This window comes from Musca autumnalis, unplaced genomic scaffold (genome assembly GCF_047663935.1).
Source record: "Musca autumnalis isolate F117 unplaced genomic scaffold, ASM4766393v1 scaffold_1, whole genome shotgun sequence".
In the NCBI taxonomy this organism is placed as follows: Eukaryota; Metazoa; Arthropoda; class Insecta; order Diptera; family Muscidae; genus Musca; species Musca autumnalis.
Genome location: NW_027411644.1, coordinates 255,086,332 through 255,104,685, shown reverse-complemented (window position 1 = coordinate 255,104,685; position 18,354 = coordinate 255,086,332). Strand labels below are relative to the sequence as shown.

At 39.9% G+C, this 18,354-nt stretch overlaps 1 long non-coding RNA gene across 1 annotated transcript; it reads right to left on the bottom strand.

The window, feature by feature from the left end:
* Window positions 1-6,828: 6,828 nt before the first annotated feature.
* LOC141389367 (uncharacterized) lies at window positions 6,829-17,869 on the bottom strand. Its single transcript, XR_012409028.1, has 2 exons — window positions 17,317-17,869; window positions 6,829-7,816 (listed from the first exon to the last, which is right to left on the bottom strand). It is a non-coding gene; the product is annotated as an uncharacterized lncRNA (long non-coding RNA).
* Between the last annotated feature and the right edge of the window lie 485 nt (window positions 17,870-18,354).

Genomic DNA, 18,354 nt, shown 5'->3' with positions numbered 1-18,354 from the left:
AGAAGATGTGACATCGAATAGAAATGGGACAAATTTAAATTGGGATCAATGGACAAGTCAATCTAGAAAATATATTTATATTTGTTTTTGAAACTATTGCTTCAGAAAAACTAAAGGGAAAACTACTACTTGTTTTATGACCTTCAGCATAGTGGAGTGTGTATTATTTGTTTTTCGGTTTGTTATCCATTTAAATAATCATTTGGGACCCTTTAAAGTAAATGTATGTATTCTCTATAAGGGAAAAATTCTGAGTCGATATTGAAATGTCCGTCAATCTATTGTAATCATTGTAACATCTGAACAAATCATTTTTATACCCTCAGCATTTATGCTAACGAGAGTACATACACTTTCATACGGGCAAAATGTGCCTCATCGAAATAATGGTTTTAGATCCTCAGTATGTTTGGACGAAATGTGTTTCAGACAATTTGGAATCGATTGAGCAATGTCCGTCCGTCTGTCTGTCTGGCTGGCTGGAGCGCACGATAACTCTCGGTTCAAATTTTGGCTTTCGTAACATTTTACCCAAACTTAGTTTAAGTTCGAAGATGGGCTATACCGGTCCACTCCTTCCGGTACCTCCACCACAAAAGTTCGAAAATGTTTGGAAAATTTGTGCGCACGATAACTCTTGAAGGGAGTAACCGATTTGGCAAATACTTCGCCCATCGTGAAATGTGTACCAGACTGTGTATGGACTCAATCGGTCTACTCCTTCGGGTACCTCCCACACAAAATTTTGGAAAAGTTCAGTGTAGGGCCATCTCTCGAATCGCTTTGATTAAGCGACTTGTATTCACTGACCTCCATACGACGGTACAAGTTTCATCAGGGGCAAGTCCATACTTCTTGAGAAAATAGCCTGAAAGTTTCAAAAAACCCCTATGACACCGTGTGAGGTGGTTGGAGCGCAAGATAACTCTGAAACGGATCTGCCGATTCGGTCCAAAATTTGGCCTTAGTAATATTTTGTCCAAACATAGTTGAAGTTTGAAGATAAGCCATATCGGTCCACTCCTTCAAGTACCTCCCCCACAAAAGATCAAAAATGTTCGGAAAAATTTTTCGTACGGTAACTCTTGAATGACCAACATCACAGCTTTGGTTGGGGGGCTTCCAAAAGCAAAGCCTGACTATGAAAGTAGAATATCCCACCTTTACAATGATGCAAAGTAGTTTAGCGTAGGTGGCCAAATAACGGATATATCGCTATAGTCGGTAATACATCCCATTTTTCAATTTTTTTCGAAATCGCGCTACAAGTCGCAATTTTGATCGGATCGTCAAGAAATTTTGGGGGTTAATGGGGGTCCCACAGAGAAAGAAGTATATTGATTTTGATGATGGTCGGATAATATTCAGCGGTCGAAATGGGCAAAAACTTATTTGAAGAAAAGGTCAACGTTTTATTTCAAAGCCAATATCTCTGTAGAAAATATCACCTTTACAACGATGTAAAGTATGTTGTCGTAGGTGCTCAAACAACAGAGATATCGCAATAGTCGGTAATGCATCCCATTTTCCGATTTTTTTGAAATCACGCTACAGGTCGCAATTTTGATCGGAGTTGATGCGGGACCCACAGAGGAAGAAGCCTATTAAGTTTGGTGATGGTCGGATAATATTCAGGAGTCGGAATAAGCAAACAGCTTATATGGAGAAAGAAGTCAACGTTTTTATACCTTCAGCATTTATGCTAACGAGGTTATATACACCTTCATACGGGCAAAATGTGCCTCATCGAAATAATGGTTTTACACCCAAAGTATGTTTGGACGAAATGTGTTTCAGACAATTTGGAGTCGATTTAGCAATGTCCGTCCGTCTGTCTGTCTGGCTGGTGCGCACGATAACTCTCGAACGGATGAACTGATTTGGTCCAAAATTTGGCTTTCGCAATATTTTGTCCAAACTTAGTTTAAGTTCGAAGATGGGTTATATCGGTCCACTCCTTTCGGTACCTCCCCCACAAAAGTTCGAAAATCTTCGGAAAATTTGTGCGCACGATAAGTTCGAAGATGGGTTATATCGGTCCACTCCTTTCGGTACCTCCCCCACAAAAGTTTGAAAATCTTCGGAAAATTTGTGCGCACGATAACTCTTGAAGGGACGGACCGATTTGGTCCATACTTTACGCATCCTAATATATCTACCAGATATAGATTAGGTTTGAATATGGACTATTTGTGCCCATTCCTTTGGGTACCTCCCACACAAAATTTCACTTTAAGACCTGCTCTTGACTAACTTTGATTTCTGTTCTAGCTACTCGCAATCGCTGTCTCAATTAAAACTGTAAAAGTTTTTCAGTGGCAAGTCCATACTTTGTTGTAATGTTTGAAAAAATCCCGTATGGCACCATATGTAGCAGTTGGAGAGCACAATAACTCTCGAACTGATAGACCGATTTGGTCCAAAATTTGGCATTCGTCATATTTTGTCCAAACTTAGTTTAACTCTAAAATGGCCCATATCGGTCCTCTCTTTAGGATACCTCCCCCACAAAAGTTCAACATTTGTGTCCAATTGCAGTTTGGGGTCTGTTCGGAGATCCTTTGGAAATTTATACCGATGATGTACAGCCATATTATGTTTTCCGTGGACAAGTCCATGCTCTGAAATGACTAGTGGGCGCGATATCTATCGAAAAGATATAATAATATAATATATATAATTGTTCCACAAACATCCCATACGGGACAATGAGTGCACTCCGATTCATATTAGCTCAATGATAAGGGACCTACTGTTTATTGCCGAGTCCGAACGGCGTGTCCTAAGACTCCACTTGTAGAGAAGTTTTACATGGCTGAAATTCTCAGGAAATGTCGCCAATATTACTGAGGGGTATTTTGCCCCCGTTGAAATGTTTGATGCTGCCTGGCCGGGGAATCGAACCCACGACCTTTAGTGTGCAAGGCGGGTGTGCATACCATTGCACCACGGTGGCACCCAAGATATGACGAAAAGATATGACTCTCAAAATAAGATCCACTTCCGTCGGTCCATTCACTCCTCCGCAAAACTTTTGAACTTTAATCCTAATCCACATTTTTGTCGGCAAGTTCAAATGTCCAAAAAGTGCCAAAAAATTCTGAAAAGACCCTAAATACATTCGATCTGTCCGTAGATGAAAGTTCCAATTCACATAGGCTGAGGGTATATCTCTGTCGGCAAAGCCGACTGATACTATTTTACTTGTTTTCTTATGCGAATATCTCCGCTTCTGGTAGGAGTATTCCAAAAGGAAAGTCCGTCAATGGAAGAAGAAAAGATCTCCTTTATATTGATGCAAAGTATGTTGGCGTAAGTGGGCAAACAACCGGGATATCGCAAAAGTCAGTAATATATCCAATTTTTCCAATTTTAATCACGCTACAGTTTGGAATTTTGATCGGATAATCACGAAATTTTGGGAGTTGGTGGGGGCCCCACAGATGAAGAAGTCTATTGATTTTGGCGATAGTCGGATAATATTTAGGGGTCGGAATGGGAAAAAACTCATATGGAGACAAATTCAATGTTTTATTTTTTGTGAATATGTCGGCTTCTAGTAGGGGTTTTCCAACGACAAAGCCTGTCAATGGAAGAAGAAAATATTGCCTTTACATTGATGTAAAGTAGGTTGGCGAAGGTGGTCAAACAACATACATACCACAATAGTCGGTAATGCATCCAATTCTTCAATTTTTTGCAATCACGCAACAGATCGCAATTTTGATCGGATGGTCACGAAATTTTGGTTGCTTATGGGGGTCCCAGAGAGAAAGAGGCATATTATGTTTGGTGGTAGTCGGATTGTATTCCCTAAAAGAAATGTTTACCAGTGAAAAGCTTATGCACTGGGGTAGTGGTGTAGGGTATCAAATGGTCGGCCCCGTCCTGACTATAGCCTTTGCTCACACGTTTTTTTCAAAATGTTTTTCGAAATATTAATTTTGGTGAAGGCAAAGGCAACCAATTTTAATAAAATCTGTCAAGAACCGTGGATGTACACTCACAACCAATTTTTGAGATAAATGGGATACAGCTTCCATCATTTGAATGGTTTAACCAGCAATCGAATAGCAACGTAGAAAACGTGGTTAGCTTCATCGTTTTTTACCGGTCATAACTTCCACGCAAATCAATTTTTTTTTTGTCAAATTTTTGAGCTTTGTTCAAAAATACTTAATTTGATTAAGCAATAGTCGTAGTTACTGGTGAACAACAATAGTTCGCGTATTATAATAGTGCAATCCTTGGCTTCATGGAAACAATTTTTTTTTGTCTTTCACTCATATATAAGTTTATATCACAATGATATCACCCTGAAAAGCACAAAATCGTGTGCATTATCAAGCATAAGTGCACAATTTTTGGACGATTGATTTGATCCTTTGACAAATTTTATATAGCATTTGTAGTGTTCAATAAATTGGAGAAGTGTCATTGTAACTTGGAATATTTGTACTCCACAAATGAATCTGATATTCAAAGAAAATTTAATGATGTAGCAATGTAAATTTTCCAATTTCATAATATTTATTAGAAAGTGTGATATATATCTTCTTCTTTATTTGCATATCCGTTGTCCGGATGTTAAGCGATCATACATTTTGTTGCATTCTTATTAGAAATATTTACTTTATGTGGAAAGCGATAGTTGTCTGTTTTTAGCTGCTGTAAGAAGACTGAGTTCATCACGGTATCCGGTCCAGTCTTGAATATTTTTTAGCCGGGACAGTTCTCTTCGACCTCTACAACGCCTTCCTTCAACTTGGGATTTGAGAATTAACTGCAGTATCTTATATTTATTGTTCCTCATCAAGTGTCCCAAATAAGAAATTTTTCGGGTTTTGATGGTTTTCATTAACTGTCGTTGTTCATTCATTCTTCTTAAGACTTCGGTATTTGACACTCGATCGGTCCATGGAATTTTGAGCACACGTCGGTATGTCCACATTTCAAAAGCTTCCAGTTTCTTCTCGTCTGCTGATTTTACAGTCCATGTTTCAGCACCGTATAATAGAACTGACCATACATAGCATTTGATAAACCGTTTTTTAAGTTCAATATTGATGTCGTGGCTGTTTAGTACTTTTCTGTACTTGAGAAACGCTTCTCTCGCCATTTCTATCCGACATCTTATTTCTTTAGAAGACTCCCATTGCTCGTTTAATTGCACTCCCAAGTATTTATACGATTTTACTCTACACACTCTCGAAAAATCTGTTCCGCATATATATTAAATAATAATGGTGAGAGTATACACCTCAGTCGAACACCTTTGGATATTGTTATTTCATCGGATGTTTCACCGGACACTTCTACTGATGCTGTCTGGTTCCAGTAAAGATTTTTTATGCATCTTAGTTCTTTGGGTTCAATACCTATTGATGTTAGAATTTCAACGAGTTTGTCGTGTCGAACTGTGTCAAATGCCTTTTCGTAGTCTACGAAACAAATAAATATGTCTTTTTGGACACCGCGATACTTAAATCCAAATTGGATTTCTCCCATTGCTGCTTCACATTTAATGTATATTCTTTTGTGAATTATACGCAGATATATATAATTGTTGCATAATAACTTAACTGATGATAGTCACTTTATGCAGATAATTTTCTGTGTGTGGGTTTGCTATCAATTGAGATCCCAAAAACACAAGTTACATCTACTTAAGAAGGAAAATGTAGCAACGCTTATTAAAAGAGCTAATCGTTGTTCTTTCTATCCTCTGACTAAACACAATACCAAATTACAGCAAATTGGGCAATACCGTGAATGGCGAGTAAGTTTTCTATCTTCTGGGAACACAAAATTCCAATTAACAACCAATCCGATAGAAAAATCTTCAAAAAATTCTTAGATTGGATGCTACCCTTACAGGGGATATAAATAAAATTTTCAAACCGATATAAATAAAATTTTCTCATTTCATTTTCGATAGGACTATAAAACATTCCAGAAGAAAATTATCAGAGTGTAGACCTTTACAGCCACCGTATAAGGGTACATACCGATTTTCGGATATTTTGAACGTTGGGGCCCCAATATCCCATGGAAGTGGCTGATATTTGGCATTTTGTCTTCTTTGGGGGTATCAAATTTTCCACCAGAAATTTTTCGGTATAGGTCTATGAAGACGTAAACGGTTCCTCCCGACAAACATATACATACATATGTTCCCACAACATCCCCGAAGGGACAAGGAAGACTTCTCTCATATCAATGAGTGCACCCCGATTCATATTAGCTCATTGATATGGGACTTACTGTTTATCGCCGAGTCCGAACAGCGTGTCTTACGACACAAAGTTGTTCACGGCTGAAACACTCAGAAATTGTTTAAAATTTTATGTTGACTGGCCTGGGAATCAAAGCGCAGACTTTCTGAGTGCAAGGCGGTTGTGTGTACTACTGCACCACGGTGGCGCTTTACCGATACTTCAGCCTGTCCGAATTCAGACTTCCAGGATTGTGTGACTTTCTTTTGTAAGTGTTAACTTGTCAACAAAACAAGTAATAGCCTAGAAAGACGGCAGTCTTAATTTGCATTAACATCCATAATTAAATTGTGGTGTGCGCACATTAAAGGGTTAAGCGTTATAATAATAAGAAGAAGAGCAAATATTCAGGTCATCAGCAACAGCTGTTTCCAGATAAATTGGCAAAAATGTCAAAAGGGGGAAACAAAGAGGGAGAGAAAAAGTTTCTAAAAAAGGAGGAATTTCCTGGATAGAGATAAGAAAATCTTTCCTTTTTGATTTGAGCCCTGAAGAAGATTGGATGTGTGGTCACCAGGCAAAAAAAAAAAAAAAAGATAAAACAACAGTGATATGCTTGATTGAAACTTTTATTGAATATAAAGTAAACACATAAAAAACCTACAGCTAAATAAATATACTTAAGACTAAAATTATTGGAACAAAAAAAAAAGAAACTTTAAACCTGAAAAGAGAATAGAATAAAAAAAAATATTAAAATTCCTGAAAAGAAAGAAAGGGTTAAAATACGTAAATCCTGAAAAGAAAAGAGAAAAAAGATAAAAAAGGTTCCTGAAAAGAAAATTAAAACACTTAAATCCTAAAAAAAAGAGATAAAATAAATTAAGTAATACAATATCAAAACTGAGATTTTACATACACAAATAAAAGGACTAAGCTAAATTAAAGCGAACGCAACTAAACATTAAACAAAGTTAACCCAGACTAAAACTAAATTAACAATATTGAAACAAGCAGCCGCAACTCCTGGTACCACACCCAACACCCATCCAATCCGTCGTGGGAGGCGCAGAATGCATGGCATGTCCAGCCCGGCTTGCCTTTTGGTATAATTCCCGCACTCACACTTATACTGCTCCACTCAGACAGACAGACAGATGTATGACCAGCTCATAGTTACATTCCGGGTAGCATAAAAAGATAAAAAAGAAGGAAAATATTAGTGAGAAAAGGGTAACAATTGTTTAGTTTTTTTGCATGTTCCTACCTTTAGCAGCTTATTGGGTAGATAATCCTTGTACTCGTGTTTGAGCTCAGACTAGGGTTATAGGGACGTCAGTGGTAATCTCGAAGCTCAGAGTGGGAGTTTCATCTGCAGTTGTTGTCCTTTCTGAAACAAAATAAAACAAGACAATTAATTCTACATACATTTACACCTGGAATATAATTAAATGCTAACTACTTACTTACGAATACTTACCTGACTGATACTTACCTAACGAATACCTTAACTTACGCATACTTGCCCTGCGGAGTAGCCGATTCCATGCTTAACATCTCATTTGGAAAGCCGCCAAATTATTTCCACTTGCTGTTCTCGCCTGAAAGAGAGAAGAAGAAGAGGCATGAACCTAATTGCTTGAATGTACATTTTAAATATTGAGTTATTAATAGTTTTTTCCTTGCAAATATTAAGTTTCTATAACGTAAAAGGAAAGGATTCAAATAAGAATGATATGTTTTCTTGTAAATGAAAATGGAATTAAATAAAACCTATTGTAATGTTTATTGAAATTTTGTGATTTTTCATAATGGCTAACTAAGAGAATTCAAAGGTAAGAAGACTTAGACGAAAACAGGTGGTGTAAAGTAGGGGTATTCCAATATGATTCGGAGAATGGGAATACCATGGTGGGGTGGGATTTCTCCGGCGCTTTTAACAACTAACCAGCGCCATGAAACTAATCATAACCAATAATCAAGTCCGTTTACATTCTCGCACGACATTGTTGCCATAACCTTTTGTATGTTTATCCAAACTGGCAATAGAAAATGTTTTTTTTGTCCACTCTGCTGAGAAGCTCGTTCACCAGCAAGAACTGCGGCCCCAAAGGCTGAGCTAACGTCCGGGTAAATAACGACTTGCCAGCAATCGCGGTGAACAGTTTCTTGCTCCACAAGCAGAGGTCCCTTAGGACAGGACAAAAATGGCGCCCGCAACATGGGGCCTGAGTAATCAGGTGTCCTACTTCTGTTTTTTTTAATGCCACTCCTTACGCTGTCCTACGTCCTGGGTGTTTGGACACTCAAGGCCCGGTGGGTGGATTTGTGAGGAGTCACAACCGAGGGCGGGGTGTTCGACCTCAGAGGGGTAGGATGGGGTTGGGATGGCAATGTTTTTCTTTTCATGAAGAGTTGTAAGTCCCGATTTGCATACCTCTGTGTTAAAGTAACAGATCGGTAGCGACGAGTCTGAAAGTAAGGAGAATATACGGATAGTTTCTGTAACTAGTGTAAATAGCCCAAACTGATTTGATGACCTGTCTGTCCGGCTAAAGTACTATCGTTTCAGGCTACCAGACAAGGGAGTCCTGGGTTCACTCAAAAAGAGTGATCCAGTTGCCCTCGAGTTTTGTCCGCTAGGGAACAAATCAGTCCCGAATCTCATTTTTTTTATTTTGGCAACAAGTCGTGAAGATAAAAGAAAGAAATTGGAACATTTACTGGTTGGAGGCCGAGTGAGTGTTTTTACAATATACGCATTTTTCCGTGTGCATGTTTTTTAGGACATGATATGGTTTTTTTGATTAGTTAGTTAAACCACCTGTGTAAGTCTAAGTTTTCGAAGCCTTTAGTATCGATAATTGTGTTGGTATCCGATATAATTCAGCTATAATAGAGAAAAAGATTTTGTTTTTTTTTATATAATTAGTAGCGGAGATCGACTTCGAGGAAAATTTTTGTTTTGTAAGGGATTTGGAACTCGTATGCAATTAAGGGAGTTTTAAAAACGTCAGTTTGTAATTATAACATATATTTTCTTTCATAATACGCGTTTGTGCTGTGTTGATATTCTTGACAGTAAACCTGGTTGTCGTTATCGAGGGTGCAGAGATAGGTTCGTGATTTCGGAGTTAGAGTAGAGGGATGAAAACTCGAGCCAAGTCGTATGAAGTAGATGATAGTGTCCCAAACGGTTCCAGCATGGCTACGAATATGACCACGGTAACAACGGATAGTGCCGGGATTGCAACCACGGCAGCAACAGCATTAGGCGCAAATACCACGATGGTGGGGGGAGGAGGTCTGGCGTCGGCAACGTCAAGCCCAGCCCAATCAGAACACGGGTCGGTCTCGTCAGTGGGGGGAGCTACGCCGGAAAGCCCCGATTTTAGCAGCATTACAGCGCAGAACATTCGGCAAGCGGCGCGTGAGCAGAGAAGTCGGGTACCTCTAGAGCGGGACGAGGAATCCGCAGTGGACCCTCTATTACGAGAGGTTATCAATTCGGCAGTTAAGGTAGGGCAAGGGGAACTAATAAAGCTATTGAATGAGAAGTTAACCATACTAGTGCCGCAGCTGGTGCAAAAGACCTTGGCAGATACAGACTCCGCACAGAATACCAGTCGCCCTACCCAAACTGGAAACAAGGCCAATCAAGGAGGACAGACCGATTCGGCATCCCAAAGCGCCGAACAATGGTCCCAGGAAAATGGGCAACCAAACCCACAAAGTTCTCTTCCACAAATTCCTCCACCTCAGGCGCCACAATTTCCTCCATCGCAGCCGCCACAGTATCCTCCACAACAGCCACAACAAATTTCGCCACCACAGCGATATCCTCCACCGCAGCCACAACCAATTCGGCCGCCACAGCAATATAATCCACCACAGCAAATTCCGCAACCACAGCCACAACAATATCCACCATCACAGCCCTATCCAACAAGTTGGACCCAGTGGGAGCAGCCGCCGACAAATAACGGCCCACCGCAGCAAGTGCCACCTACAGCGTATGCAGGGTATGGCGTTGGGCGAAATTATATTGATAAATGGAAGTTGAAGTTTGATGGGTCTGCTAAGTCAATAACAGCCGAAGACTTCATTTTTCGTTTGGAGCAGCTGAAGGAAGATTATGGGTGTAGCGACGAGGAGGTTTTAGTGAAATTCCCGCAACTGTTGGAGGGGGCTGCGGAAGGTTGGTACTGGATGCAACGTCGATTAGGACGATTGAACAGTTTCCAAGCTCTCAAACAGTCGTTTTTGGCACAATTTAGGAAATTTGAAAGCGATTTTGATGTGCAGCGAAAAATGATGGATCGTCGGCAGGGGTCACAAGAGGTGTTCGAGGACTATTACAATGCGATGCTGCAATTGCGCCACCAGCAGAGGGAGCCGATGGAGGAGCGCATGTTCATCGACATGATGAAAAACAACCTGAAGCCCAGTATGGCATCTTTGATTTTCCCGGTAAAGATATACGGTTTGCAACATTTCAGAGAAGAATGCCGGAAGGCCGAGCAACTATTGGGGTATCAGCGCCAGGCCACTCAGATCAACAGACAGCAATATGTTCCTCGAGTTCACTCCCTCGAATATGGAGCTCCCGAGGAATGGGAAGTGGATGCAATATCGAGGCAATCAAATTACCTATGCTGGAACTGCCGGGAGAAAGGGCACGGGTTCATGAATTGCCCGTCTGCCACTCGCAACTTGTTTTGCTACGGCTGTGGGTTGGAAAAAGTAGCAAAGCCAAACTGTCCAAGATGCCAGGGAAACCAGCAGACCGGTACGGCGAAGGGGATAGCACGTCCGGCTCAGCCGAATCCCCGTTAGCGAACCTGAGGAGCAGAAGGGACTAGGAATTAGGATTCTTGAAAGGAATAGAGATAGTGTAGAGGAGAATGAAGATTTTGCAGCTAGATTTAAGAAAATTAAACCCTGGCCTGTCCGTCTGCGGGAATATGAGGCGGCTAGGGAAAAGATTTTTAATGGAATTGGCATGAAAGATTTAGACAGTAGAGATCATGAAGTAATAGAAGATAGGTTAGATGTTGAGAATACTGAAGTAGATGAATTAATAACCATGAATTTCAATACATTAGTAAATAGGTTTAAGGGAAATGAATTGGTAGGAATAAGCACAGCGAGGAAGAACGCTAATTTAGGTAGGATTAAGAGAATTGAGAGAGCTAGAAAGAGGTTTAGAGATAGAAAGAAGACAAGGCACCAGATCGCAGAGGCGAAGTTATATGAAGGAAAGGATACACGATTGTATGCACGGATAGAAATCGGTTCTGAAGAGGTTGAAGGGCTTTTGGATAGTGGGGCCACTGTCACTTGTCTAGGGAGAGGAGGAGTCGAACTGGCAGAACGTGCCAATATTCCAATATATCGCTATCGATCCCTGATTAAGACTGCCGATGGCACCTCCCACCAAGTTGTAGGAAGAATTCGCACTAACATCAGGTTAAATAAAATAGAGAAAGAAGTAGAATTCTTTATAGTTCCAACCTTGAGCAGAGCACTCTATCTGGGAGTTGACTTCATGAGGTCATTTAGGATGTTAGCTGCCATCGAATGCTTGTCAATGGAAGACGAAATGGGGGCGGAGGCCGTTGATCCAACAATGCACACGCTTTCTGAGGGGGATAAACAGCGATTAGAGGAGGTAATCGCACAGTTTCCCTCATTCGTTGAGTTGGGATTGGGCAAAACCAGTTTAGAGACCCACTATATTGACACGGCAGATGCAGAGCCGGTAAAGCAAAGGCACTACCCAGTTTCGCCCGCTGTTCAGGCCCTGATGTTTGCGGAGCTGGATAGAATGCTTGACATGAAGGTCATTGAGCCAAGCCAGAGTCCATGGAATAGTCCTGTTACCTTGGTGCGCAAGGGCACTAAGAACAGGCTATGCCTGGACGCTAGGAAGCTCAATGCCCTGACTGTTAAGGATGCCTATCCGCTCCCAAATATCGAGGGTCTGCTCAGTAGGCTGGGGGATACTCATTTCATCTCAAGCGTGGATTTAAAGGATGCTTTCTGGCAAATCCCGCTTGAGATGAAAAGTCGAGAGAAGACGGCGTTTACTGTCCCTGGAAGGCCCTTATATCATTATACCGTCATGCCTTTTGGGCTGTGTAATGCGGCCCAAAGGTTATGTCGGTTGATGGATAAGGTCATTCCAGGGCACCTCCGTGAGAGAGTATTCGTTTACTTGGACGATCTGCTCATAGTGGCGCCTGATCTCGAGACTCACCTAAGCCTTCTGCGAGAAGTGGCTGGCCTTTTGAAAAGAGCTAATTTGACTATTAACGTGGGAAAATCGAAGTTTTGCTTCAGAGAATTGAGGTACCTAGGGTATATTGTGGGCGGAGGCCAATTAAAAGTGGACCCAGAGAAGGTGTCGGCCATTCTTAACTGCAGTTACCCTAAAAATGCTCGACAGGTCAGAAGGTTTACAGGGATGACAGGCTGGTACCGCCGATTTATTGCGGACTATGCAACTCTAGCGGCACCAATATTCTCTACACTCAAAAAAGGGCGGTCGTTCGAATTTGGAGACGAAGCTAAGGCAGCATTTGAAAAGCTGAAACATGCCCTGACACATAGCCCAGTGTTACAGCATCCAGATTTCCAAAGACACTTTTACGTGCAGTGCGATGCCTCGGATCTGGGAATTGGCGGAGTTCTCTTCCAAAAAGACGAAGAGGGAGGAGAGCATCCGGTGGCATACATGTCGCAGAAGTTGACTCCAGCCCAGAAAAACTATTCGGTAACAGAGCGAGAGTGCCTAGCCGTCGTGATGGCAATAAAGAAGTTCCGGCCTTATATAGAACTCATGCCGTTTACTGTCATCACTGACCACTCGTCTCTGAAATGGCTAATGACGAATAAAGAGCTAAGTGGGCGATTAGCTAGGTGGAGTCTTCTTCTGCAAAGCCATTCATTTGAAATCGAACACCGTCGAGGAACTCAAAATGTGGTACCGGATGTTCTCTCTCGATATAATTTAGAAGAACTTGAGGAGCAGATGGAATGTCTAGTAGACCTAGGGGCTGGGGACTTTAAAAATGATGAGTATGTGGCGAAAATCCAGACAATCGAGCAGAACCAAGACTGCCTTCCAGATTTGATGGTCAAAGATGGTTATATCTACAAGAGAACGATTCCGGTTACGGTGGATATACCTCAGGAAGACTTTGTCTGGAAGCTCTGGGTTCCGGCGACTTTGACGTCAAAGGCCATAGAACTAGCTCACAATTCCCCAACAGCAGCTCATGGTGGTTTCCATAAAACGCTGAAGCGCCTCAAGCAGTTATATTACTGGCCAAGCATGAGTGTGCAAGTGAGGGAATTCGTGAGAAATTGCACTATCTGCAAAGAGTCTAAGGCCAATTATCAGAATATGCAGCAGCCAATGAATACAAATATACCATTTGGAAGACCCTTCCAGAAGATCTACGTAGACTTCTTGGGCCCGTATGTGAGATCAAAAGCGAATAATTCGTTTATATTCATTGTGCTGGATCACGTCACGAAGTTCGTTTTGCTGAAACCCTTAGCTAAAGCCAACTCCAAAAGTGTAATTAAATTTTTAATGGACGAAGTTTTCCATAAATTTGGAGTCCCTGAAATCTTGACGTCAGATAACGGCCAACAGTTTGTAGGGAAAGACTTTACGGCGTTCTTAGAGGCATATGGGGTTAAACACTTCAAAACTGGATTGTATTCCCCACAGGCCAATCAGTCAGAGCGCGTAAATCAGTCCATACTGGCAGCAATCAGGTCTTATCTGAAAGAGGATCAGCGAGATTGGGATCAAAACCTATCCGCTATAGAGTGTGCTCTCCGATCCGCGGTTCACACTTCAATAGGGATGACTCCATATTTTGCATTATTTGGCAGCAATATGATTACACATGGAAGTGTGTATAGATTGGCTAAACAGCTCGAAAGCATGAATGACCCAGAATTTAATGCTTTGGCCAAAGATTCGAAGTTGGAGTTAATTAGAAACGAGGTTAGGAAAAATTTAGAGAGAAGCCACAATTCCAGAGCAAAGAAATATAACATACGGTCACGAAAAGTTAAGTTTGTTCCGGGTCAAGAGATTTACCATCGAAACCACCAACTTAGCGATTTTAGTAAAAACATTAATGCGAAGTTGAGTAAAAAATTTGTCAAATGCCGAGTAGTACGCGCTGTAGGTAACTGCCTATATGAATTAGAGGATTTGAAGGGAAAGTCTCTGGGTGTATACCATACTCGCGACCTCAAGCAGTAAGAGCCAAGCAGGATAACCAGTTTTGCTGGAAACGAATCAAAAAGCCATCGACAGTTATCATCCACATAATTAGTAGAGTTTTTAAGCCCGAATAGAAACCTAGTGTGAAAGGAAATCTCCCCGAAGTAGCAATCAAAAATCGCAAATTCCAATATATGCGTTTACTTCACGATCTCATTGGCAAAATGCTTTGCCTTGAACATACTTGCTTTCTCATCAGAGGTGACCAGTCTTCGGAAGCCAGCAACAGAAGTCAGAAATGTAAAGTCAGACTACGAAGAGAAGCATCCCATGTTAGGCGACTCAAACTTTTGATTACGATTCTTGAGCTGTCACTTTGTGACTGTCGTTGACCATTGGTGCATTTCCCTTCTTGGTATACATATATAACACATTATACATATATATTTATATAAAATATATATGCACCTATGTAACATATGTACACCTATACCCATTTGAAACTAGTGACACAAGGCAGGGAATTGTTGTACACAAGGTCGCGGATCTGTCATTCATCGATTTATGTCGTTGGAGTCTGTAAACAGGGAAGACAGGATCAAACACACATGGATGTGTTTGAAAGCACAACGTATCCGACATTCTGACTAAAGTTGGAGATCCCGTTGGTGATACACCGGTGGTAGAGAAGCGAAGAAATAGGCATAACATTTTTCCACAGCCTTTGTTTGTTTGGCTTTGCCGTTCGGTGGGATTATCCACAAATATTTAGTCTTATTGGGAAACCTACGTGGAGGGAAGTCCAATAAAAATTCGTGGATCAAGGGTTAGTACAATTTCCCCCCTATAGTTACCGAATTTCTTAAGACAAATATACGAGACATATTTCTACAAAGTTTCATAGATATATCGCTATTTGTTCGCGTGGTACCGACGAGCGTAGAGAAACACCTCAAAATAATCACTGGAAATAAATTAGTGGTAAAAGGAAAGATATAAAATTGATAAATACAAACCTTTTTTTTTTCAACGCCAACAGCATATAATCAGCAAATTTGCTTCTAGATGGGTAAAAACACGAATTCATTCAAACCCTTTTGCACATTTTTTTTCAGACAAACAATAGACTCGGGAGTAGAAAACATTTCATATGAAAATGTGGCTAATTTCATACACTTTTTATAATAGATACGGCAAGATTTTGTTGCACACCATCTTACTACACTACTTTACCATTTTGTGCTCAATTTTTTTTATAGCATGGATGAAGATGTAAAGTGATCAAATATTTGTTTTTGTGATTTATACAACAGCAATTACAGTGACTAATAGAATACACTCAAGGCGAAAGAACTCACAGCGCAACATACTTGCTGCATATACCTGGGTGGATTTACAGTTTATGCTTCCATTTAGGCTATTTTAAACCAATGAGGCAATATATTGGTATTTGATGGTATGAGGGTTTCATTTTCCCTGCAACGCTCAATAAGGAGTCATTAGTGAACCAGTAAGAGATAACTTTTTGTTATCCTTGCATATTTAAGAACCCATTGTAATTAAATTATTAGGTCCGTCAGGACTTTTCCCAAATCATATGCCTTTGTTGTTAAGAGATACACACTCCTCGATAAGTACTTGCAAGATCCAAAATGGCAATCTAAACTAGATCCTTTTTTTGGGAATTAAGCGTCGAGTATATTCATCGGCGGGAGTAGCAAATGTCAAAGATGCCAGAGAGACATTTTCTGAGATAGGTGTTGATGCAATCTTATCCTTAGAGTTCATATTAGTGGACGAGCTAAAATCATAAATTTTACGTATTTTTCGTAAAGATATGTAAGCCAACAATTTTCGCCCATAGCTTACCATCTTCAAAACACTATTTTACTGATTAGTCTTTGTTGCTTAAATGCAAATAATCAGTCAAATTGGTTTCACATTTGTATTGTATGGATGATGAAATAATATTGATTCACAAGATGACACTGTCTGCTAATTCCAAAACCATATATAAACATGTTTTCCCTTAGGGAACCACATTACTTCTGCAACTTCCTGTCAGTTAATTATACTCAGAACTTCAGGATTAAGAAATGATTCCACAAAAAAACCTTCCTTATATACTTGCTGAAATGTATGTTGGCTATAATAAACGCAATCGATTTTTCTTATGACATCAGAAAACACGAGTCTGTAAACAGGTATAAACGAAACCTGCCATCTTGCTAGGATGAATCTAGATAACACTTTATCAACACAATATGCTAGGAAAAAAAGGCAAAAGGTAGGCTTCAAGGCCTATACAGTGCTGGCCAATGGCCCACCGGATTATTATGTTTGTCGTCAGAACCATTATTGTGATTGGAAATACAAATGAACTCAAATCATAATAATGAAAACGGATCAAATGTATTATATGTACCCGATCTTGTGAAGGACTTGGCATATTGAACACTTCACAGATTGGTGTATGTATTTCATGGGTTGTTTTAGTCAAAATGTTCACAGATAACATCTTCGTCGTTATATAAACAATGAAAATAATATAGTATAGGCAAATGTAATATATAATATAAAAACAAATATGTAATATAAACAATGAAAATGATGGCAAGTTGATGGAATAGAGTGATGGCGATCTAGTTCGAACTAGATAGACAGTTTTAATAGGATGTGTAGAGTATACCGCCCCAATATGGATTTTTATGTTTACAATATTGTATGAAGTGAAATTTTTTTCTTCGAGCATTTGCATGCATAAATATAACTCTACTGTAGAATGTACCATAGACTGGTTCCTTAAACTATGTAGTATCCGACATTTGTATGTATTCTATTATAAAGACATACCTGAAATTCCATGTTCCTCTTGCGTTCAATACATAATCAATGTTTGCTTGGTGCCATAGGTGGTACGGCACAGGAAACAGGAATGAAAGGAAACACATCCATACATATCGTTGAAGAAAAGGTATTTCACAGTATTTACACATTCCAGCAGACCGTAGTAACAAACGATGGCCATATTTCAGACTAATTCATTTTTTTTTTTTGTTTACACTTAATTTCGCAGCAATTTTTTTCAAGGCCACAGACAGTCATTCATATTGATGTCTCCATTGATTTTTTTCCCCTTAGCGACGCGCACCAATACACACACACACCCGAGGCATTCATTCATAATTCTTTTGCACTTTTGTATTAATTAATTAAGTACTTTTTTCCAATACCCGCATTAAAAAAGCTTTTATTTTTATTATTTAAACACTTTCACTAGATTTTCGTTTTACTTTTTTTCTTATTTACGTTTAGTTCTTTATTTCCAATTTACACACGACCGGCCGAACGAGAAAATTACGCGTACTATAATGCTTCTTCTAATAGGGGGACGCTAGTAGTCAACATGAATTGATGTCAATTTACGCCAATTGGGAAATAAGTGCAGTTCACACGGGTTGATTTTTTTTAAATCGCATATATTATTTCATCTAGGTTATGATAGGTTTACACCGAGATAAGTAAATCATGATGTTTTAATTCGATTTTAGGGATGTCAAACCACGAACTAATAGGGATGCAAAACCTTGATTTTTTTTGTTAAAAATGTCCAATCCAATTTAGAATATCACTCCACTTTTCGCCTTTTGTTATCGCACCTTTTTCCCTCCTATCCTTTGATAAGGACATCGGCAGGATAGTGGGGTTTGTGGTGTGCGCACATTAAAGGGTTAAGCGTTATAATAATAAGAAGAAGAGCAAATATTCAGGTCATCAGCAACAGCTGTTTCCAGATAAATTGGCAAAAATGTCAAAAGGGGGAAACAAAGAGGGAGAGAAAAAGTTTCTAAAAAAGGAGGAATTTCCTGGATAGAGATAAGAAAATCTTTC